The sequence below is a fragment of the Tupaia chinensis genome, unplaced genomic scaffold, assembly GCF_000334495.1.
Source record: "Tupaia chinensis unplaced genomic scaffold, TupChi_1.0 Scaffold000161_4, whole genome shotgun sequence".
NCBI classification, from domain to species: Eukaryota; Metazoa; Chordata; class Mammalia; order Scandentia; family Tupaiidae; genus Tupaia; species Tupaia belangeri.
In genome coordinates, this window is record NW_006159635.1 from 45,015 (window position 1) to 69,625 (window position 24,611).

At 44.6% G+C, this 24,611-nt stretch overlaps 1 long non-coding RNA gene across 1 annotated transcript in view; it reads right to left on the reverse strand.

Annotated features, from left to right (window-relative positions):
- The window catches only part of LOC102493084 (uncharacterized), a 50,256-nt gene extending 34,499 nt beyond the window's left edge, over nt 1-15,757 (reverse strand). The window contains exon 1 of the long non-coding RNA XR_334188.1: nt 15,657-15,757. This is a non-coding gene — a long non-coding RNA (uncharacterized LOC102493084). The remainder of the gene's footprint in view (nt 1-15,656) is intronic.
- Between the last annotated feature and the right edge of the window lie 8,854 nt (nt 15,758-24,611).

The window sequence follows — 24,611 nt, forward strand, 5'->3', positions numbered from 1 at the left end:
AGACACGGGGCTCCAGAATGAGACAACAAAGACTTCCACCTTGCTCCCTTAGGCCTGTAGGAAACCACATCTCCAGTGAGTAAGACTGAAGATATTATGAAAGATAAGCAATTAAATGAAATAAGTCTGCAAAATAAACCTGGTCACTGAGTTTCTTTCTGTTTGTTTATTTGTTTGTTTGTTTTGTTTTATTTTTTTAAATACGGGGCCAATAGGTGATGTAGTGATTAAGGCGCTGGACTCCCACATGGTCAACCATAGTTCGAGTCCTGGACTTGGTGGCTTGAAACTCACACTGGGCAGGTATGCATATGTCCCCAAAATCCTGAAAGAAGAATGGAAGAGAAGGGATTGTGGTGTAGCCATTTCTCCCGGGAGGTGACTTCTAGCTTTCTGTCTCTGTCTCTCCAGCAAGTGCACACGGCCTATAGCAAAACTCTCTATAAAAATAAAAAATTTAGGGACCAGCAGTTAGTGTAATGGCTATGTCACTAAACTCCCTGTAGCAGACTTTGGTTTGAGTTCCGGACCTGGTGGCTTAAACTCATGCCGGGCGCATATGTGTGCGCTTAAACTCACGCCGGGCGTGTGTGCGTGCATGCCCAAGATCCCAAGAGGAGAATGGAGAAGGGATTGTGGGGTAGCCATCACTGGGGGGGTGATTTCTCACTTTCTATCTCTCTGTCTCTCTCTGTCTTTCTGGCAAGTGCATGCACCCTATAGCAAAAAAGAAAAGAAAAAAAACTCTCCGAAAAAAAAATTAATAACTTTTAAGATTTCACATATTTATATTCTCTATTTTTTTAATTTACTAATTCATTCATTCATTTTAATATGACCAGAGAGAGACATACACGCAGAGAGAGATAGGAAAAATGAGAAAGCCAGACACCAGGTCCAGGACTCAAAGTGTGGTCGGCCATGTGGGAGTGTCCAGCACCTTAACCACTATGCCACCTACTGGTCCCTATATTCTCGATTTCTAAAGAATTTTAACAAATATTTTTACAAAAGGAACTACATGGTTTTCTTTCTGCATGTCAGATCTTCAAATGAAAAGAAAGATGCTTGACAAGAGAAAGAAAAAACCTTATAAACTCTTTATTAGTAGTTTAAAATAAATAGTAGAAATCTGCTAGGAGAAAATTACTTTCTAAATTATACTGTAAAACAGATGCAAAATTTTTGTCACTATATAGAGGAATGAAAGTCTGAAGCAATAGTCGCCAAAATCATAGTGTGTGATGTAGTTTTAACTAAGTCAAATGTTACAAAGAGTACCACCTTTGGGAACACTTTCAATTTCTTCTCAAAATTTACTTTCAATGCTTGATTTGGTTTATTAGTCATAACACAGATGTAAAGAAATCAAATCAAATGATCTGATTTATGCAGTTCTAGGCTCTTACACTCAGTAGCTTTGCTTATCTTCCTGTTTTCAACTTTTGTTGAGTTGCATACTGGAAGTAATTATTGTTTCCAATGAAACTGCTTCAGAACATTTCCTACACGAAATTACGTAATGTTTCTCACTGCTCTTAATTTTTTTGTTTAAGTCATTTCTTTCAAAGGAGAATAAGAAAAATGTAAGATAAGAAATCTTTCCATATCAGGGGGACCAGCAGATAACATCATGGTTATGTCACTGGACTCCCACATGGCCGACCACGGTTTGAGTCCTAGACCTAGTGGCTTGAAAATCACACCAGGCATGTGTGCATGCATCCCCAAAATCCCAAGATGAGAATAGAGGAGAAGGGATTTGTAGTATGCCTGTTCCCCCTGGGGGGGTGACTTCTCACTTTCTCTCTCACTGTCTTTGTCTCTCTCTCTCTCTTGGGTGAGTGCATGCACCCTAAGGCAAAAATCTCTGGGGAAAAAAAAAGAAAAAAGAAATCTTCCCATATCAGTTTACATAAGTCTAACTTCTATCTAGGGCTGAAATTCAAATTGCTTTTTAAGCCATTTAGTCCTTAACCTAGCAAAACTATTTTTTAAGTGGAGGCTGAGAATGTTAACTTTTCTTTTTAAAGAGAGGTTTTTGTTACAGGGTACATTTGCTTACCAGAGAGACAGAGAGAGACAGAGATGCAGAAAGCGAGAAATCTCCCCCCAACCCCAACCCCCCACCAGGGGAATGGTTATCTGTAATCACTTCTCCTTCATTCTCCTCTTGGGACCTTGGGCACACGCGCGCGCACACACACACACACACACACACACACACGAGCCAAGTGTGTTTTAAGCTGCCAGGTCCAGGCCTCAAACCATGGTGGACTATGTGGGAGTCCAGAGACATAACCATTATGCCACCTGCTGATCCTGAAAATGTTGAACTCTTCAAGTGTCTTTCCTCCTTTTTTTATTAGGTCACTGAAAAAGTCATGACACATTTTTTTCATAGAAAAACATGTCATGACTTTTCTGATGAGCCAATATTTAAGCAAATGTGCCCAGTTTTGATGGTGCATGCTGCTAAGACCCTGTGCACTAGGACCACATGGAGGAGGGTCTGCACCCGAGTCCAACCTAACAGCCAGGTGTGGTGCTACGCGCCTGTGAGGTCGGTGACCAGGGAGGCTGAGAGGAGGCCGGCGACGTAGTGGGACTCTGTCTTCTAAAAAGACTAAATGAAGCCCTCTGTTCTAGACACCTAGGAGCCAGGTGGCAGTTCAGCGCTAACCCAGCGGAGCCACGTGAGAGGACCCGGGACCACCCTGGGCACACCGGGTGCATGTGCCTGTGATTCCGGCTGGCAGAGGCTGGGGTGGATCTTGACCCGAGGACCCTGCTGGGTGCCTTTCTCTCTCTCTCTCTCTGTATCTCTCTCTCATGGAAGAAATAAGTAAATAAACTCAATAAAACAAACATAATTCTTGAGTCAGAACCTCTGTACTCACTCCTGGCTACTCCAAGCCACCCAGGCAGGAGGCTGTGTCCTATTCATCTTGGTCCCTCAGGACTCGGCAGTCCTTGGACAGTGCCACCATCAGACACTAATCTTCTCTGAGAGTGAAGGGTTATTCCTGGCTTATGTAGTCACTTGCCTGATTAGAAAGAGCCTTCCTGGACCCCATTTAACAGTGTTGCTCACATTATTGAGCCCTAACATCTGGGGATATGGAAATAACTGACGAGCCCTGGCCAGTGCTCTCAAGTAGTCTATCAGCAGCAGATTAAACACAAGTAAAGGAAAGAAGGTAATTCCAGCCCAGCTGCAGTGACATGCAGGGTGCTGCTGCATGGCAGGGAACCTACTGGGAAGTCCAAGTTAGATTTCTGTCCCACCCTGAACCACTGAGGACAGTGGTGTGTGTCTGTGGTCCCAACTACTCCTGGGCCAAGGCAGGGGGATGGTGACACAGCGAGACCTTGTTTAAAAAGACTGAATGCTGGGACCAGCAGTTAGCGTAATGGCTATGTCGCTGGATTCCCATGTAGTCAACCACGGTTTGAGTCCCAGACCCAGTGGCTTAAACTCACACCGGGTACGTGTGTGTCAGTACCCAAGATCCTGAGAGGAGAATGAAGGGATTGCGGCATGGCCATCCCCCCAGAGGGTGATTTCTCACTTTCTGTCTCTCTGTCTCTGTCTTTCTGGCAAGCACGTGTGCCCTATAGCAAAAACCTCTCAAAAAAAAAAAAAAAAACCAAATACACACACCTTGCACAATGCACACACGCGCACACACACACACACACAATACACACACACACAGATCATTTCAATACAAGGTGATATGCAGGATATCTTCAGGGAGGGAATGGAAAGCCAATTGGACTCCAGGGCTTCTTTCTTCTCATCAGGTTTTAGAAAAGACAAATTCTTCTTCTACTGAAACTGGAGTCTTTTATTTTTTTTTTTAGAATTATTTATTTAATTAAAAAAATCATTAATATTATTTTTAAATTTGACTAGAGAGAGAAAGAAGGAAAGTGAGAAAGCAGACTACCAGGTCCAGGACTTGAACCACAGTCGGCCATGTGGGAGTCCATCATGCCACCTGCTAGCCCCATGGAGTCTTTTTTACTTTTTCTCATGAAACCTTATTTGTCCTAGTTTAAAGATCATGTATGAAGTTGTTAAAGGGAAAATGCAGGTGGAGAATCCCACAGGATTTTGCTGCCAGCTTAAGCCCTGTGTTAATGAAGTCACTGCAATGTTAGGTGCACATCAACAGGGCGTGGACAAGGAAACGTAATTCAAGCACTGAGAACAGACGAGGGAGCATCTGGTCGCTCACTCACTTACAGGTGAGGAGGTGCAGACTGAGAGGTCAGTGGCCAGTCCAAGGCCACGTGGCTAGTGAGCAGCTGAGACCCCCAGCTAGGGCTCCTGACTCAGCCTCACTAATTTCCTTAAGAACACAACAGTGGGGGCAAGCAGGTAGCATGGTGGTTGAGGTGTTGGACTCCCACATGGATGACCACAGTTCAAGTCCCAGACCTGGCAGCTTGCTTTCTCACTCTCCTCCCTATCTCTCTCAGGTCAAATTGGAGAATAATAAATAAATAAATTGTGTGTGTGTGTGTGTGTGTGTGTGTATGTTTAAAAAGTAATAAATAAAGACACCACAGATACGGAGCCAGCAGGCGGTGTGGAGGTTGGATCCAGGCGGCTGGATCGCACATGGCTGATTTGAGTCCCAGACCTAGTGGCTTGAAAATCACTCCAGGAGGGACCAGCAGTTACCATAATGGCTATGTCGCTGGACTCCCACGTAGTTGACCGCGATTCGCGTCCTGGAACCGGTGGCTTAAAACTCATGCCGGGCGCGTGTGCGTGCATGCCCAAGATCATGAGAGGAGAATGGAGGAGAAGGGATTGCGGCGTGGCCATTCCCCGTGGGGGGGGATTTCTCGCTTTCTGTCTCTCTGTCTCTCTCTGTCTGGTGAGCACACGTGCCCTATAGCAAATACCTCTCCAAAAAAAAAAAAAAGAAAAGAAAATCACTCCAGGTGTACCTGCATGCCCAAAATCCCGAGAGGAGAATCTAGGAGAAGGGCAATGTGGCCACCCCGCTAGATGGTGATTTCTCATTTTTCCTCTCTCTGTCTTTCTCAGGCAAGCATGCCTCATAGCACCGAGAAAGGACCACTGCAGAGCAGAGCACCCGCCTCCCTCTCCTCCCATCTGATGCTGAGCACCAGCTGAATGTTAAGAGAGATGAAGAGTTTGCCGGGGCCTGTTGCCTATCTGAGGAGATGAGGGGAACAAAACGGCAAAGTCGGAGTTAATCTGAGGACCCAAGGGGACTGGAGTCCTGCGGTAGTAATACGAAGGATGAATGCATAGAAACTAAATATTCGCACCTCAGAATGGGACCTGGGCTGGATAAGGACCAGTGGCTGAACTGTGCCTTTGGTCATAACGTTAGGGACAAGGAGGAGGAAAGCAGCGTTTAAATAAGACAAGGAAGAGGCTGAGATGGAGATGGTACTGCGGCCTGTTGGCAAAACAGTGGAGGGGCTTCTCTTGTGGAGCCTCTGCTCCCACAGTTGCCCTTACAGAGCCCCTAGCGTGGGACACGTTAGTTCCTGTTGACCTCAGCTCTCCTTTAGAAAAGGCGTACGAGGAGGAAAAACTGAGCTTTGTAAATAGCACAGCAATACTGAACTGTTCCTGTGGGACCCAGTGGGCTCAGCTGGCTGGTATGGTTGACATGTGTCCTAACAGCCATCCCTCTTCAACTCGAAGAAACCAGATTCCAACTAGAGATCTAAGACGTGTCTGTTGCTTGTGCATCTCTGACTACTGTAACAGAATCCCTTCAGGAACGTCCCCTCTGGGCCAGCCCTGAGGAGCAGCAAGTACCAGTCAAGCGAGGTCAGATCCCACATGGCTGTCTTGGTTTGAATCCCTGACAGTCAGCCTGAAATGAGTCAGGCCACGGGCACATGCCCAAGAGCCAATGGGCTGGAGGATGGGAGGAAGGGGATGGCAGCCTGGCCAGACTCCATGGAAGATGCTCATCTCACTCTTGTCCATGTGTGCTTGTGCTTATCATTAACAAAACAAAAACAATAACAAAAACCTTCCTCTCTGGTTGCAGAAAACAAAGGGAAACCACTGCTGTCCTTTTGTTAAGTGGACCCTCACACTCCCGATGCCTGGGGTACTCCTGTGTTCTCCAGATCCCAGACTAAAGATTTGGGAGTAGTATCCTCATCCTTTTTTCTTTTAAAGCTTACTCTGCTGATTCTAGAGAAAAAAGGGGTTACGCTTGCCAGTAAAATCCTCCCCCACTCTCCTAGCCAGCCAGGAGTGTTGGGATCAAACCAGGATCTGAAATTGGGACTCCCGAGGGACTCAAGTGCCATTCAGCTTGCACCATGGTGGCCCAGCTGCTTGTTCTTTTTCTATTTTTTTTTTCTTTTTTTGGGATGTGGGGGATGGGAAGAGATTTTTGCAATAGGGCACATGTACTCACTGGAGAACAGAAGACAGAGAGACAGAAAGTGAGAAATCCATCCCCAGGGGAATGGCCACACCACAATCCCTTCTCTTCTCACCCAGTGTGATTTTTAAGTCATCAGGTCCAGGACTCGAACTGTAGTTGACTACATGGGAGTCCAGTGACACAACCATTATGTCATCTGCTAGTCCCTCTTTCTTAAAAAAAAAAATTTTTTTTTGAGATTTTTGCAATAGGGCGCATGCGCTCGCCAGACAGACAGAGAGAGACAGAGAGACAGAAGGGGAATGGCCACACCACAATCCCTTCTCCTCCATTCTCCTCTCGGGATCTTGGGCATGTACACACATGCGCCCGGCGCGAGTTTTAAGCCACCGGGTCCAGGACGCGAACCACGGTCGACTACATGGAAGTCCAGCAACATAGCCATTATGCTAACTGCTGGTCCCATCTTTTTCTTTTTTTTTCAAGACAAGTCTCTCTGTTGCCCAGGCTGGGCTCAAACTCCAGATCCTTCTGCCTCGGCCTCCTAAGTAGCCTGGATTAGATACACACTATCATGCACAGCTATACTTGAATTCTACTTGGAAAATAGGATGAGTCACACCAAGGCGACATGCTGCCAGATTTGGTTATGATTACAGGCTTACGATAAAAAGAAACACCCTGGTCAGAGTCTTGGTGAACACCAATCAGTGTATATAGGTCCCTCCCAAAAGGGAGGAAGTTAACATCTGTTGTAAACCATCTGTGACATGATAAAATAGCCCAAGGAGAAGGAAAGGCCACAGTGTCTTACCTTATGTAAATTCCAGCCCTTCCAAGTAACTGCCAGGCAGGATATTAACATACCTGTCTTCCTTTCTTAGGGAACTTGTACTTAACAGGAGAAATAAGCATGATTTGGCTTCACAGAAATATTCAAAGTTAATCCTTCCTTAATGCAAATGGAAAGAGAGTGACAATATTAATCCCGTTCCTACAACATGCCCTCTGCTTAATGCCTTCATTTTCCCTGGGAACCACAAAAAAGGAAGGCTGGGCTGTTTCAGGCCTCTGTGGGGAGAACTTGTATGCTTGGAATAAAGCCTGCCTGGCTTCCAAGCTGCAGCCAGGGCCACCCACAGCCGTAGGGACTGTTCTAGGTAGCTCGAGCCCAGGATCGGGTTTTAAGAAATGAAGGGCAGGGCCACGGTGCAACCTCCGAATGTCCAGGGCCACTCTTTGAAGCACCCCAGGTTCAGTGATGATATTTGAGCCATAAATCATACAAACAGATTGTGACAACTTCCCACTGTATGTCTACCTGAACTGCTGATGAAAACGAGGATTGTACAAGTCAGATGCTTTGTTTACTTGTGTTTCAGATTTGGAGGATTTTTGTTAGTTTAATATTTTTTTCAAATTGGAGCTTGGGGAATCATCTATGAATTCAGCTACTGGTCAAGCTTTGGGCTGAAATGAACTGGATTGAGCCCTCTTTGTTAACATCTAGCCCCTCAGATTTAACTCATTCGGTGCATATGAAGACCATGAGAAAGGGGCACTAGCAGCTGACCACAAAGCAGGTTGGATAAGGACTACCATGCGAGGCTGCTAAGCAGATCTTCAGGGGTGACCGACCTCTCCTTCCTGTATGTGGCTTTCCTCCTGCCTTAAGACAAGAGCGCTATAAACAACATAGGTTATTGGGCCAGCTCCATGGCCTCGTGGTTAAGGGAGCCATATTCTACCTGGTCTTCGGCAGTTCAAATCCCCGTTCTGGGCATCTGTGCGTGGGTGCCCAAAATTCCAACAGGATGGAGAAATGGAGAACTGTGGAATAACAATTTTCTTGTTTCTGGCCAGCTGCTGCTTGCAATCAATGAGGTGAGAGACAGAGGATGGGGCAGAAGGGAGTTTATTCTGTAACTGGTTATACGGAGACAGTCAACAAGCAACATCGAACTGTCTTAAAAAGATCAACATGCGGACCAGCAGTTGGCATAATGGCTATGTCGCTGGACTCCCATGTAGTCAACTGTGAATGAGCCCCAGACCCAGTGGCTTAAACTCACGCCAGGCTTGTGTGCATGCGTGCCCAAGATCCCAAGAGGAGAATGGAGGAGAAAGGATTGCAGTGTGGCCATCCCCCTGTGGGGTGATTTCTTGCTTTCTGTCCCTCTGTCTCTCTCTGTCTCTCTGGTGAGCACACACACCCTATAGCAAAAACCTCTAAGAAAAAATAAAAAGAAAAGAAAAAGGCTCAACATGTTCTTGGTATTTATAGGTACAAAATACAAGCGAGTGCAAATCATTCCTCACTACAATCAGAATCAATTGGTCTCCCCTGAGTAACTATTCTGATTCCTTCAAATATCCACTCCTGCTTTCTCATCTGACCATTCCTCAAACAGAGCTCCCATGAGTCAGCACTTGGTCAGACTGTGCTTGTTAGAGCCCTTTCTTAATTTCAAAATGGCTGCCATCTTGCAGGCCTACTTCACTCTCTATCTCTGGTGAGTGCACACACACTATCTGGCAAAATTAAAAAAATAAAATAAAATAAAAATTCCATTTAAACCTGTAATTCCAGCTTCTCTTTGAATATTAGAAAGATTTGGGGGAAATCAGCTACATTTGAATAATACTCCAGCTCTCAATTAACCATGGCTCTCCTTATGGACCCTGAGACAGAATGTCATGGCCATTATAATTGTTCACATTCTGTTATTTATCTCAAAAACAGGAGATAAGTGGGTTATATCTGCACATTGTAGCCATGTGTCTAGCACCAGTGAGAAAATGAAAGCTAGATCAGTATGACTGCAGGTTTCAAGAAAAAGATCTGGATTTATGTTTGGAAGAGAAGACCATGCCAAACCCGGTTTGCTCAACTCCCTGAAGGCATTTGTCATTGCTGTCCTTGGAACACTCTATGCAAAGGCTCCAGGGGAAGGAGGTCAGACACACGAGGAACTGAACATGTGCTAGGGCTGAGACACAGGTGAGGCGTGCAGCATGAGGATGCATAAGGTCCAATCTCAATGGCCACTGGCTGCCGTTTGAGGGAGTCTGAACTGTATCCCACGACCAAGGAGGAGCCACGCAAGTGCTTTAAGCAAGTGAGAGACGTGCTGGTGCTTGAGTCGAGGATGATGATGCTGGCTAGGTGTGAAAGATGACAGGAGCTGAGGAAGGTCAGAAGCTAAGTGACCAATTATGAGACAACTGCAGAGAGCCAGGCAAGAGAGGCTATTGACCAAGGTGAACAAGATGTGGGAGCCGCTGTTTCAGAGTACCCACTCTCTCCTTCATCCTTACCCTTACCCTCATTTATTTACTGTCATTATGCTCAGTAAGACTCCCAGGTGTCTGTGCAGAACCTTATCAACCTCAGTCCTGGACTGTCCTCCTGCACAGTGCTTGTTAGGTATAAAAAAGAAATACATTCATTATCAACATGCACTCAGTGCAACACAGCTATCGGTGGCAGACTTGATGAATTTCAATGTAAGATGAAGATGTTCTTTGTAGCATTTTTGTGAAGATTTGGCATTACTGGTATCTACCTGTCCAAACAGAGGGCCCATAAATCTGAATTTCCTCCCCCTTCTTTCTTCTGTCCCTGATTAGAAGTAAGCAGCTTAAGACTAAAAACCACACACTCTGGTGCCAGTCAGTGCCGCGGTGGTTAAGGCAGCTGCAGTGGTAAGTCAACTGCACGGTTCAAGTCCTGGACTCAGCAGCTTGAAAAACATGCCAAGTTGGGGCATGGTGATTAAGGTGGTGGACTCCCACCTGGCCAACTATGGTTCAAATCCCAGACCAAGTGGCTTGAAAAACATGCTAGGGATATGTGTGTGTGCCCAAAATCCCAAGAGGAGAAAGGAGGAGAAGAGACTGCAGTGTGGCCATCCCCTCTTGGGAATGATTTCTCACTTTCCTTCTCTACTTCTGGTGAGTACATGTGCCCTACGGCGAAAACCTTGAAGAAAAAGAAAGAAGAAAGAAGGAAAGAAAAACATACCAGGCATGTATGTGTATGTGCCCAAAAATCTGAAAGGAGGGAGAGATGGAGGGGGGGTGGCATGACCCATTCCTCTTGGGAGGTGCTTTCTCACGCTTCTGTCTGTCTGTGTCTCTCTCTAGTGTGTGCATGTACCCTACAGCAAACAAAACAAAACCAGAAAACAACAAGACCTCCCATGACAACATGTATTACTTTTATAACCTGGAAATAAAATATTTATCAGAAAGTTTTTATAAGCATTTTTTTTTTGACTTGACAAACAGTTGCTTAAGGGTCTTTTCTGGGGAATGTCTTTAGAGAGGGTCCTATCACTGCTGACATTTATCTTTCCTTTACAAAAATACATAGAAAGGAAGAAAAAAAGTATATACCCTATGTGAAATGTGGTGGGAAAATGCAGTCAAGGTTAAAAAAGAAAAAAAAAAAAAGGGATACAGTCAAAGAAACTAGAACAAAACCTCACAACATGAGCTTTGCAAATTTGTCATAATAAACCAATGGATGTTTTGAGTTTGAACTTGTAAAATCATTTTGCTATTAGCAAATACATAACTCACAATAAAACAGAACTCTAATGTAAAACAACATGTGATGGAGGCCCAGACACTATGGCGTTGGCAGTAGGGCACTACTGTGCAATACTGGAACCAAGTAGGAAGGTCCTAGGTTCAGTTCCCAGCTGACTCGGCTGCAGGCAATGCCTGAGGTCCTGGCTGGCCGAAGGGCTAGGAAAGGTCGTCATGTGACAAGACCCTGCTAGGGGTTCTTCTTGGGCTCTCTCCCCACCCCCATGGAATAAATAAATAAACTGACCAAAAACAAAAAAAGTGATGAGCAAGGTATACACTTTGTCTCTCCACACTAAAAGGCACAAGTGTTCTTGGATAACTGCTAGATTTCTGGGGAAATCTACTCAACTATAAGCACAGGGTGCCGTGATATTCTCAGAATCAGGTTCATTTGTTTCACCTGGATGAGCTACTCTGTTCAGTGACACTTGACTACTTGCCCTTAGCTAATAATAGTTTCCAAAGAAAAAGATCTTCATCGAAAAAATAATTCAACCTCTACAAAAGCAATAATATCTTCCAAGCATATCTAGTAAGATGTGTTTTACTTATTTATTCTTTTAAATCTCTGCATACAAAGATTTCATACATTATTTCAAAAGAATAGAATTATTCATCCAGTGGGAAGGAATTTAATAAATATTCATTCATGGAAAAAATACAAGATTTTAAAAAAGAATCAAGTAAATTTGCCTTCCTTGAGTAAAAGAAAAAGAATAAATGAAGGACATTGGGTTAAGAATGCTTAGGGGAAAAAAAAAAAAGAAAGGAACAATTTAATTGGTTGGTTTGACATTTCTCAAAAGTTTGCTTTTGATCACACACACACACACACACACACACACACACACAACCAGGCAAGTAGGGAAACGAGTGAAGAGAGCACACATTATTTGTGTGGCAATGGCGTCATGTCCTCGTAGTGTCGAAAGGGAGAACATCTGAAAGCCCACACACACAGACTAGAAAAGCCAAGCTGACATAAAAAGCAGAATGAGAAAATATAGGGAAATTAGAAACTGTGAGAAAGCAGCAGCACAGCTGTCAGAGAAACAGTGTGACATGAGAGGTCATTGTGCTTGGCCACAGAGAGATACAAGGAAATGCCCATTGGAAAAAGTGTGTTTATTTATTGAGTGTGGGGGGGAAAGACCCTGACAGGATCCCCACAGCGTGTTCACCCCCCCATCTCCACCGGCCTGGATTGCAGGCACACACGTGTCCGCACGCTCAGGCATGTGGGTCTAGTTATGTCACCGCTGCACCATGGCCTGGCCCAGGAAAGGCCAGTTTTGACGGCAGATAACAAACCGTAATAGCAAAGAAGGAATGGGAAAGAGAGAAGTCATATGTCCTTGTGTGACATCGGTCAGAAGGAACACCTTTTGAAACAGTGGACCTCCCATTATTTAAAATCGCATTGTGGTGTCTCAATGACATTACAGAAATGACTCAAAAGTCTCTCTTCCCAAGAAAATACCTGTGGTTCAGTAACAAATAGCACTATTTCCTGTAATGCTAAAGCCAAACGTTGCCATCACCTCAAGGTGCCGATTCCCAAGGTATCCCTAACCTGGTCCCCCCAGCTCTCTCTTCAGCCTCATTTATTGTCATTCTGTTTCACTCTCGTCACTCGAGAATATTGAGAGCATGTAATTCCTGGATATGTCATGCTATTTTAAGGTTCCCTACCCTTCTTCATGGTGTTCCCTGCCTGGAATGCTCTTTTTACATTCATCTCTTTATTCTTTCTCTCTCTCTCTTTAAAAACATATTTATTTATTTAGTTCTGTTTGTTATTATTATGATTTTAATTTGACCAGAGAGAGAAAGGGAAAAAGAGAAAGCAAGATGCCAGGTCTGGGAATCAAACCAAGGTAGGCTATGTGAGAGTCCAGTGCCTTTCACTACCCCGCCACCTGCTGGTGCACTGCCCCTCCCCTTTTTAAAGATAATTATATATTTATTTTATTTTATTTATTATTATTATTTTTTCAAATTTGACCAGAGAGAGAGAAAATGAGAAAGCAAGCTGCCAGGTCTAGGACTCAAACCACAATTGGCCATGTGGGAGTCCAGAGCCTTAACCACTAAGCCACCTGCTGGCCCCACCTCTTTATTCTCTTAAAGCTACTCATTTTTCAAGGTTCAGCTCAGGCATTACCTCTTCCTAAATCTTGCCACACTTATCTTATAGGCTGGGTTGGAGGCCATTGCCAAATACATTATCGCATAAAGTGGTCCGCCTTTTCCATTAGACTGTTTGTTAGATCTTGGAAGAGCTGTTTCCTTCTGCTTCTATCTCTAACACCTAATAGTATGTGACATGTAACTGGATACCAAGAGTGTGTCTAGTTAGTTAATTAACTGACTTCTCAATACTTATATAAATATGTATAGGTGACTAATGCATAAAACAACACACTCGATGGGTCCGGCAGATGGCGTGGTGGTTAAGGGCGCTAGACTCCCATATGCCCGTAGTTCAAGTCCTGGACCTGGTGGCTTTCTTTCTTTCTCTGTTTCTCTCTGGTCAAATTAAAATAAATAAATAAAGTTTAAAAAAAAAAAACTCCAAAAACAAAAAAAACCACCATGCTTGCATGTCCTAATCCTCTTTCGAGGGTGCTGGTACTTGGTATATTTAAAGATCAATGGAAATGGCCATGTCTAGACTGTCCAAAGAAGAATAAAAAATTCTAAGTGTAATTCTCTACCAGAAACATGATCCATCTTACAAGTAGGCCTGTGGACCAGTTCTAGGAAAACATAGTAGACCACAGTGTCTTCTCAGTTTACCTCACTACACTGATTTTCTTCGCAGAACATGGAAGAAAGTTTATTTAAAATGAAAATACTGGGAAACAAGAAACAGAATTACGTAGACATGTATAAACAGGTCAAAGGATGCCAAAACTGACAAGAGACCGTGTGGGTTTGGCACAAAAGCAGAGAGAGACCATGTTTCTGAAGGACAATAAATGTGATCAACGGGGTTAGGAAAAAAAAAAGATGACTTGGGAAGAAAAAACTAGAAGCCATTAAATTAGAAATTTCATTTGTTCAGACTATTATTAATTTTTTTTCTTTGAGAACACAAGTTCCTAACCCAATAACTGGCTCTATTGAACACCCACAGCGCAGGAGGCTTTGTTCAGCTAAGTCTGACAAAACACCAGCACGAATCAGTGAGAAGGGCAGCCAGAGGAGCACTACACCAACACGAGTCAGGCTTACTTTCACTCTCCTCTCCAGGGGTTAGAACAGTCAAAGTGTTATGTCTAATAAATTGAAACCTGTCGTATGCCTGCTAGGAGCAAAAGAACCACATAAGACATGCCAAAACTACTGGCCCACTGCTTTGTTTTCTGAAGCATTTGCAAACACATCCAATCTAAACAGATTTTTTTTTTTTTAAATCAGTCATTGGGGCTGGCAGGTAGCATGGTGGCTAAAATGCTGGACTCCCACAAGGCTGACTATGGTTCAAGTTCCAGATCTGGTGGCTTAAAACTCACACTGGGCATGTGTGTGTGCGTGCCCAAAAGCCCAAGAGGAGAATGGAGTGAAAGAGATTGCAGCATGGCCATCACTCCCACCCCCATCCTGCCCCTCTAGGGTGATTGCTCATTTTGTGTCTCTCTGGTGAGCACATACACCCTATAGTAAAAATCTCTCCCTCCCCCCCAGAAAAATCAGTCATTATTAATTTAAAAAGAGCACAAATGTAATCGCCTTATAATCTTGCTCTTATTGTTCATTGCTCTTAAACAATCCTTAACCTAACAATGCCTCATTCTGGCCATCTGATCAATATCCTGTAAATAGAAACCGCTCTCAATTCCTGTAGCAGGTGAACAGCTTCATAGAAGACTACCTCAGGAACCATACAGAGACCTACATAGGGACCACATGGTGGGCAGCAGGAACGCATGGCACTATGTGAGGCTGACCCACATGAGAAGGGTCCCGTTCGCTTCCTGGCCCACATGAGGAGGGTCTGGCTCACTTCCTGGGACCTCCCTGAGGATTCTGGACACATGTGTGCCCATGATTCAGGGCGACCTGAGGCTGGGGGTGCACTGTGGGAGCACGACCCTGCTGGGATGCCCCTCTCTCTTCCTTTCTCCCCTCCTCTCTCAGAATAATAAACTTAAAAAAAAAAAAAAAAAAAAAAAAAAACAACTAGGACCAGCAGTTGTCATAATGACTATCTCGCTGGAATCCCATGTAGTTGACCATGGTTCGAGTCCCGGACCCGGTGGCTTAAACTCACGCCAGGCGCGTGTGCACGTGTGCCCAAGATCCCAAGAGGCGAATGGAGAAGGGATTGTGGTGTGACCATCCCCCCGGGGGGTGACTTCTCGCTTTCTGTCTCTGTCTCTCTCTGTCCTTCTGGTGAGCGAACGCGCCCTACAGCAAAAACCTCTCAAGAAATAAAAAATAAAAAACACCTACACAAGTGAAAGGTCTGCTGGGGCTAAAGTCCACATTGACAATGAAATTTTGAGGAAGAACTATGAAATTAAGAGCCAAGAGCTAAAAGAGTGCTTAAATTCTAATCTGTGTGGGAATTCTCTCAACCTGTTTTTGTGTCACTCACAGAAATAACTGAACCTGTGTGATTTTATAAAGACAGAGGCTTATTTACAAACTCACAATTCTGGTAGGAAGAGTCCAGAAGCCTCAGCTTACAGCACGGCTCACAGAAACAGAAGCCGACAACTGTGTGCGGAGAGTGAGCGCCGTGTTCTTCCTCTCTCTTTTATAGTAACCAGCTCTCACGAGAACTAACCTCTTCTCGTGAGATCTAAAATTCTCTAGGTCTCGCGATAATTCAATAATCTTTCCGCAAGAGGGTTGCGTGTGTGTCGCGGTCACCAGGATCTGATCCCCATTCACTAAGCCTCACTGCCTCTCAAGATCAAATGCAAAACATGTAACTTTAGGGGACAAACTTTGATCCCAACCATAACAGAGATATCATAACAAGTCATGACAGTCTAACACACTTTTTTTTTTGACTGTAGAGACTCACGTGCTTGCTGGAGAGAGAGAGAGAATGAGAAATGATCCCCCAGGGCAAATGGTCATATTTGCTGTTCTTTCTCCTCTTGGGATTTTGGACGTACACATATAGGTTCCCAGCATAATTTTTAAGCTACTAGGCCTTGGGCTCAAACTACTCAGTCAGCCATGTGGGATCCAGCAGCCTTAACCTCCACATCACCTGCAGACCCCGAATTCCAACACACTTTACTATTCTTTAGAATCACTGTGCATATGATAGTTCACCATAATCTAGGGTTTAACTCTTTAATCTAAAGCTTAATGGGGTCTGAGCACCTATTGTATACCAAGAATAGACTAGACAACAAAGGACTGGCCCTCTGGGGACTCACACCCAGGAGTGGAAACAGACAGGTAACTACTTTCAAAACTGAGGGGCCAATTTGTTGATAAAAATGCAGGGTGGGGGCAGCAGGTGGTTTAGTGCTTAAGGTACTAGACTCCCACGTGGCTGACAGCAGTTCAAGTCCCAGACCCAACAGCTTGAAACTCATGCCAGGCACTTGTGCATGTGCAAAATCCTGAGAGGAGAATGGAGGAGATGGGATTGTGGCATGGCTGTTCTCCCTGGGGGTTGATTTCTCACTTTCTGTTTTTATGTCTCTCTGTCTCTCCAGCAAGCACACACACCCTATGGCAAAAATCTCAATAACCACAACAAAAGTATTGGTCAAGAGAGCTGGTCTTTCCCAACTGGCCTTCTGCAGAGTCTGATAACTGAAGAATGACTTCAGTTAGAAAAGAAGATTAAGCATTTCTAGAAGTGAGAACAAATGCTTTATGCACAAACTAGGTTATAAACTCATTGAGAACAGAAATGATCTTACTGCTTTTTTATATAATTCATATTGTAGAGTAAATTTCTAGTCATTATAATCTTGATTGATGGCCTAGGGTAGTTTTACTTCGTTAAGCTTAGGGATTTGGAACTTGAGAAACTGGAGAAATCAAATCAAAGAGATATAAATAGGACAATAAGAAGTGAAACTTTCCCAGAGGTAAACATAGTTATTAATATCTCTTTTTTTTTTTTTTTTTGAGGGGTTTTTGCTATAGGGCACGTGCGCTTGCCAAAAAGACAGAGAGACAAAGAGACAGAAATCACCCTGAGAAATCACCCCCTAGGGGGGATGGCCATGCCACAATCCCTTCCCCTTCATTCTCCTCTAGGGATCTTGGGCACACATGCACACGCGCCTGGCGTGAGTTTAAGCCACCGGGTCCAGGACTCAAACACTGTCAACTACATGGAATCCAGCGACATAGCCATTACACTAACTGCTGGTCCCAGTCATTAATGTCTCTTGATAAAAATAATCAGTCAGAGGGAACCACAGAAATAATTGACAGAAATAATTATGAAGCAGAATTACTTCTAATTTGATTCATGCGGCTTGTTACGGCCATTGATGAGTACGGTGACGGGTGTCTGGTCTCACCATGCCATGGTGAGGGAGGGCGTTCTCAGAAGGGACCAGCAGTTAACATAATGGCTATGTCGCTGGACTCCCACGTAGCCGACCACGGTTCAAGTCCTGGACCCGGCGGCTTAAACTCACGCCGGGCACGTGTACGTACGTATGTGCCCAAGATCCCAAGAGGAGAATGAAGAGGAGAATGCAGGAGAAGGGGTTGCGGCATGGCCATGCCCACTGGGGGGTGATTTCTTGCTTTCTATCTTTCTTTCTGGCAAGCGCACGCACCCTATAGCAAAAAACCTCTCCAAAAAGAAAAAAAATCTCTCAGAAGATTCTGGCTTGTACTCAGCTCTAACAGAAAGAAATACAGGTTTAAAAAAATTTCGACCTTGAGTACAACAGAGTGCTTTGGGGTTTATAGTTGAAGAAAAGCATAAAAAAAGAAAAAGAAAAAATGAAAGAGATATGGAAGTGAAGGGAAAAGGAGAGAGAAAGAAGGAGAAGGAAAAAAAGGGAATATTCTGGAAAATATTAAAGAGCCATTGATATTTCATCACCAGGAGCCAGGCTATCACCAAAATTCCAGGCCAGAAAAATCTCTGTGCCTCATCATCACCAGTCACCAAATATTTGGGTAACGCTGGACTCCCACGTAGCCGACCACGGTTCAAGTCCTGGACCCGGCGGCTTAAACTCACGCCGGGCACGTGTACGTACGTATGTGCCCAAGATCCCAAGAGGAGAATGAAGAGGAGAATGCAGGAGAAGGGGTTGCGGCATGGCCATGCCCACTGGGGGGTGATTTCTTGCTTTCTATCTTTCTTTCTGGCAAGCGCACGCACCCTATAGCAAAAAACCTCTCCAAAAAGAAAAAAAATCTCTCAGAAGATTCTGGCTTGTACTCAGCTCTAACAGAAAGAAATACAGGTTTAAAAAAATTTCGACCTTGAGTACAACAGAGTGCTTTGGGGTTTATAGTTGAAGAAAAGCATAAAAAAAGAAAAAGAAAAAATGAAAGAGATATGGAAGTGAAGGGAAAAGGAGAGAGAAAGAAGGAGAAGGAAAAAAAGGGAATATTCTGGAAAATATTAAAGAGCCATTGATATTTCATCACCAGGAGCCAGGCTATCACCAAAATTCCAGGCCAGAAAAATCTCTGTGCCTCATCATCACCAGTCACCAAATATTTGGGTAAGAACTGTGTGTCAAAATGCACCTTAGCCTCCTGTGATGAATAATCTGAGATGTGTGTTTGTTTTGACCTTCTGGATTAGGATGCAGATAAGCTTCCTCAACGTGTTTCTCAGCTGCTCTTCAGCACTTGCAGTCACCTTGACCTCAGCCCCAGCATCTTCGCAGGTGAGCAGGAAGGAGCCAGCAGAGGAGCTGTCTCTGGGCACCTCTGGGAGCTGAGAAAATGCTTAGGCTTCCAGTAATGCTGGGATAAGCCAGAGCTGGAACTTGCGTGTAACTTACTGCCTTGTAGTACCTGCCAGGGGAGCAATTTTTAGCACCCAGTGATAAGAAGCGATAATGGAGGGTGGGGTTCTGTCTGGAGGGCTCCTACTGGGCTAGGGGAGGAGGAGAGCTGGGAGCTGGGATTGGATTTTTCCTGGGTAGTGAAGAGCTAAGTCCTCCTGGGCCTCCCAAGCTCCTGCCACCTGAGTTTTCTCCTTTCCAGACCTGGACACGGTAGCAAGAGCCACCCATGCCCTGTGTGTGTATATGTGTGTGCATGCTGTACCCAAGATCCCAGCTCCGGCTTGGTCCACCATCACTGGAGAGCCGGAGCATTTTTACACACACACCACACACCCACACACACACACACACACACACCAGTGGGTTCAATTGTGTTCTCAAAAAGATATATTGCAATCCTAAACCCAAATTCCTATGAACATGAGTGTATTTGGAAATAGGATCTTTTCGGATATAAGCCAGGTGAGGTCATATGGAGTTTAGTGGGCCTTTAGCTGACTGTTATCTTTTTGTTTTTAAATTTTATAATTTTAGTTTTTAGATTTTTGCCATGTAGCAAATGCACTTGCCTGAGAGAGACAGAAAGAGGGAAAGTAAGAAATCCCCCCCCCAGAGGAATGGCCATACCATGATCCCTTCTCCTCCATTCTCCTCTCGGGATTTTGGGCATGCGTGCGTTCTCTCTCTCTCTCTCTCTCTCTCTCACACACACACACACACACACACACTCTCGCACACACGCCTGGTGTCATTTTCAAGTCACCAGGACTAGTGCTTGAACCAGAGTCGGCCTGTGGGACGCAGCGCATTAACCACCACACCACCTGGTGTTCTTTTTGTACATACTTAAATTCAGGAGCATGGGCATTGTTTATCTTGCTGACTACGCCACCTCCAGAAGAGGGAAAGGGCAGAGGAGACACAGAAATAGGCTCACGGAGCCAACACCATGTGGTGACCGAGGCGGAGACTGGAGGGATGCAGCTGAAGGTCAGGGAACACTGAGCCCTGCCAGGACCCCAGACGTCAGGAGGAGGAAAAGAAGGGTCCTCTCTCATGGCCCGGCCAACACTGGTTTGGACTTCTGGCCTCCAGAACTGTGAGACGAGGAGGTTGAATATGTTTTTTTCTAACTTAAATGAAGGAGCGAGCGCGTTGTTTATCTTGCGGACTACTCCAACTCCCAAAGGTGGAAAGCCTGTCACAGAGGGAAACTCCGACCTTAGATGAATGGTGCTTGCTTCATTTCATGCTGTTTCCCTGTGGCCCCATTTACAGGCTCGAACTGAAGAAGTAAACGGGGCCACGGCGTGTTCCAGCTGGCCGACATGCTAGATCTCACTGAAATGCTCTAGCAACACGACTCTGGAACTAGATCCCAACCTGGCAGCAGCTTTCTGGTAACTAAGGCAAGTGGCAGAAATGAACAGCTGCGCCCTGACTCCGAGGCCGGGGGTGCCCAGCAGGTGCCATTTCAACACAGGTTACCAGGAATGCGCTGTCGTGAGGGCCATGGGATCCCAGACACTGTGGCACTTGGGGATCCCACCTGGCCATGTGTCTTCAGTGACATCTCTGTTTATACCACCAAAGTGTAACCAATGGATTTCCCTCAGACCATCACCTCTGCTCCTTTTTTTTTAAAAAAAAAGTAAATTAATTAATTCATTATTTTTTGGTAGAGACTTTGCTATAGGGTGTGTGTGCTTGCCAGAGGGACAGAAAGCAAGAAATCACCCCCCGGGGGATGGCCATGCTGCAATCCCTTCTTCTCCATTCTCCTCTCATAATCTTGGGCACACACGCACACACACACACACACCTGGTGTGAGTTTTAAGCTGCCAGGTCTGGGACTTGAACAGCAGTCGACTATGTGGGAGTCCAGCGATGTAACCATTATGCCACCTGCTAGCGCCTTTTTAATGTTTATTTTATTCATGATAGAGAGTGGGTGTGAATGCGAGAGAGAGAGAGAGAGACAGAGAGAGAGAGAGAGAGAGATCCTCAGCAGGGTTTCTTCATGCTGTGATCCCCTTTCCCTGACTGTCTAGCTCATCGGGATCTTGGGCACACAGGTCTGTATTTTCAGGACAACTCTCAGGGTTCTGAACCCGAGGTCAGCGTGTGGCTTCCAGAACCGCAGCTCAACTTGCCCCAGCTATTAGCATGTTCACCCTTTGATATAGTTGATCCCTCTGCTGCTTTTGTAACAGGGGAAGTTACACTTGGCATTCCATACACGAGGTACATGGAATGTTTCTGTTCTATCTCTGTTGACTTTCAGATATCCCAAATGTCTTATTTCAATTCCAAATCCCATAACTGAAGCATGACCTTTTTACTAATTTGCAGGTTTCCGAATTTTGCTAAGCGCTCATGAAAGAAGAGTTGTTTCATTTATTTGCAAATCTTCCCCCAAAATAGCTCTAGCTTCTCTCATGGAGGAGTTGTTGGCAAAACCCAGGCTTTCCGTACTGCTTGGTGAAATGCTTAGGACATTTTAAGCACAATTCGAAGTGCTTCTCTGTTTAAATTGGGAATATTTTCTGTACAATGTTAGCTCAGGTCTGCTGTTATTTGACCTGAACAAGAGTTAAGTACTCCTTGCACTTTTCAATCTGATATTAACTTGAAAATAGAAAATTTACTAGTTTAACAGGGCTAGGTGACCAGCTCAGGAACTGAGGAATCACACTGTATTAAAAACTGCCAAGAAAATAGATCTTCCAGGGCTGGCAGGTAGTAGGGTGAAGGCACCAGACTCCCATGTGGCTGACTGAGGTTCAGGTCCTGGACCTGCTTTCTCACTTTCCTTCTCTCTCTCTCTGGTCAAATTGAAAAATAATAATAATAATGATAAATAATTATTAAAAATAAGAAAATAGATTTCCCAAGTTCCTTTAGTAATACACAGTCCGTTTCAGATTCAAAGACTAAAGAATAGCAATGGTACATGGACCTTGGTTTTATGTAGCATTTTACAGTTTAAAAATGAAACTGTTGGGACCAGCAGTTAGCATAATGGCTATGTCACTGGACTCTCATGTAGTCAACCATGGTTCGAGTCCCGAACCCGGTGGTTCAAATTCATGCCAGGCGCATGTGCTTGCGTGCTTAAGATCCCAAGGGGAGAATGGAAGAGAAGGGATTGTAGCGTGGCCATCCCCCCTGGGGGGTGATTCTCGCTTTCTGTCTCTCTGTCTCTCTATCTTTCTGGCGAGCGCACGCACCCTATAGCAAAAACCTCTCACAAAAAAAAAAAAACGCCAAAGGAGAAAATTATTTGTTGACAATAACATGTATGGTCATATCCTTGACTGAGCCAATATACAGTGTATTCTGGATGGGAAAACTCCTTTTTGTATGCGGTAATGATGTACAGTGAATGAATGTAAAATAAATAATTTTTTTTTTAAAGTCAAAGGAGGAGGCTAAGTGGAGAGACGTGTTGTATTCACGGTTTTGACCAATGGTTCTGAGTCCATTTGGTGCCCGCACCTCCTTTTTGAGAAGATTAGCCGTGCGAGGCAAAAATGTCCTACAGACCAGGAAGCTCTCTCGTTCGGTTTTGGGATAGCATCTCCCATCACTTGCTCCGGTGTTGGAGAGGCACAGACGTCTCTGGCCGCTGGCTTACCCCCCGCAGCCCGCTGAGTCAGTGTCCTGGCAAACGTGGCAGACACAGGAATGTTTTATTTAGAAGTTTGTACAGTTTAGCAATTTACAGAGATCATGTCTTACCCGGGCCACCTTATGTAGGCTTTGCAAATGAATCCAACTCTATAATGAATAGTTACTTTCATTTAAGCATAGAATACAGAATAATCAACTTCCTTATTTTTGTTATTTCATCAAATCTAGGAGCTATAGCTGGGAACATGGGAAGCTTAGTGAGTACCTTCCAGGGATTCACTTATTCCTGTATCATATTCCACAAATTACAAAGCATTTCTAAATACAAATGTCAGTATTGCGAGGAAATTATGCAATTCTTTCCCACTATACTCCGTGTGAATTGGGGGAAATATATTATGCAATATTTACTGACTTTGAGGAGGGACCTTTTTTTTTTTTTCATTCTCCTCTCTGTTTGAGAAAAAAAAAAGTTTTATAAAAATTGGGGGCATTAGGAATTTTTCTCTACCTGCCTATTCTTGCTGCAGTTTTATACTTACAGACTCATTTGGGAGCATCTAAGTTCTATTTCCCTGAAACAAAAAATACTGACAACGACGACTGATAACAGTAATGTGCTGGCCCGTCACTATGTACGTAGCACCGAGCGTGTTATATAGTCCCTCACACTAACCTCTTGGGGTAGTGTAGGGACTAGTATTGTGGTCATCTTGTGGCAGAGGAAATGGGGACCTCGGGAGGTGAAGTGACTTGCTCACACCAAAGTCACTAAGATGGCAAGTCCAGGGCAAGATCCCAGAGCCGCCTCATTGCAAAGCCTGTCCTCTCCACCACAGTGCTGTCCGTAAATACCTGCATGTCTCTATCTATCTATCTATCTGTCTGTCTGTCTGTCTGTCTATCTATCTATCTACATCTATCTATCTATCTATCTATCTATCTATCTATCTATCTATCTATCTATCATCTATCCATATCTATCTATCATCTATCTATCTATCATCTATCCATATCTATCATCTATCTATCATCTATCTATATCTATCTATCTATCTATCTATCTATCTATCTATCTATCTATCTATTTGTCTATCTGTATTGTCTATCTGTCTATCTATCTATCTGTCTGTCTATCTCTATCTGTCTCTATCTATCTATCTATATGGTGCTGCATAGTATAAGTTTCCAGTAGGAGACAATGAAGACTTACCAATTATTAATTTTTTTAATTGCCAGAGGGCATGTGTGCTCACCAGAGAGGGACAGGCAGGGAGAAAGCATCCCCCAACGGACATGATCATGTCACAGTCCCTTCTCTAACTGTCCATCCCATTAGGATCTGGGGCATGCAGGTACTGCGCTCAGCATGTTTTTGAAGCCACCCAGGCCAGGATTCAAACTGTGGTTGGCTATGCGGGCTCTTCCCTAACCATGAAGCCACAGGGCCAACTCAATTACTAACAATTTATATCCTTTTATTCATTTGTTTCTTCCATGAGTGAGAGACAGAGAGAAGGAAAGAGACGGACAGTACTTCCACTAGGGCCTTGACACTGCCATACCCTAGCCAGCCCCAGAGCATGGGCAAGCCTGTGCCCTGCAAGCTCAGAGAGATCTGCATCTGTGAACTGGAACCTTCCTACGCAGTATTGCCTTGCAGAGTGTCGTGTTCACCTCTGTGCCACCAACTTGCCCCAGCTATTAGCGTGTTCACCCTCTGATGTAGTTGATCAGAGGGTGCACAGTAAGGTCCCCCGGAGCAGGGGAGGTGGCCCTGGGGTCGGCTGGAGATGGCAGCGGGCCCCTCAGTGAGAAGATGGAGACTCCACGAGGAGGGAAGAAAGAGAGGGAGGAGAGACCAAAACGTGTGACCTACTTCACAATTCCTCTTGGGGGCAAGTGGAACAAGCCGTTGGCCTCTGTGTAAAATGCTCCTCATCTCGAAAGCATTCTGCAGGGGCACGTCCCCATTACCTTCTGCACAGTAATGGAGTTGGGATGCTAAAC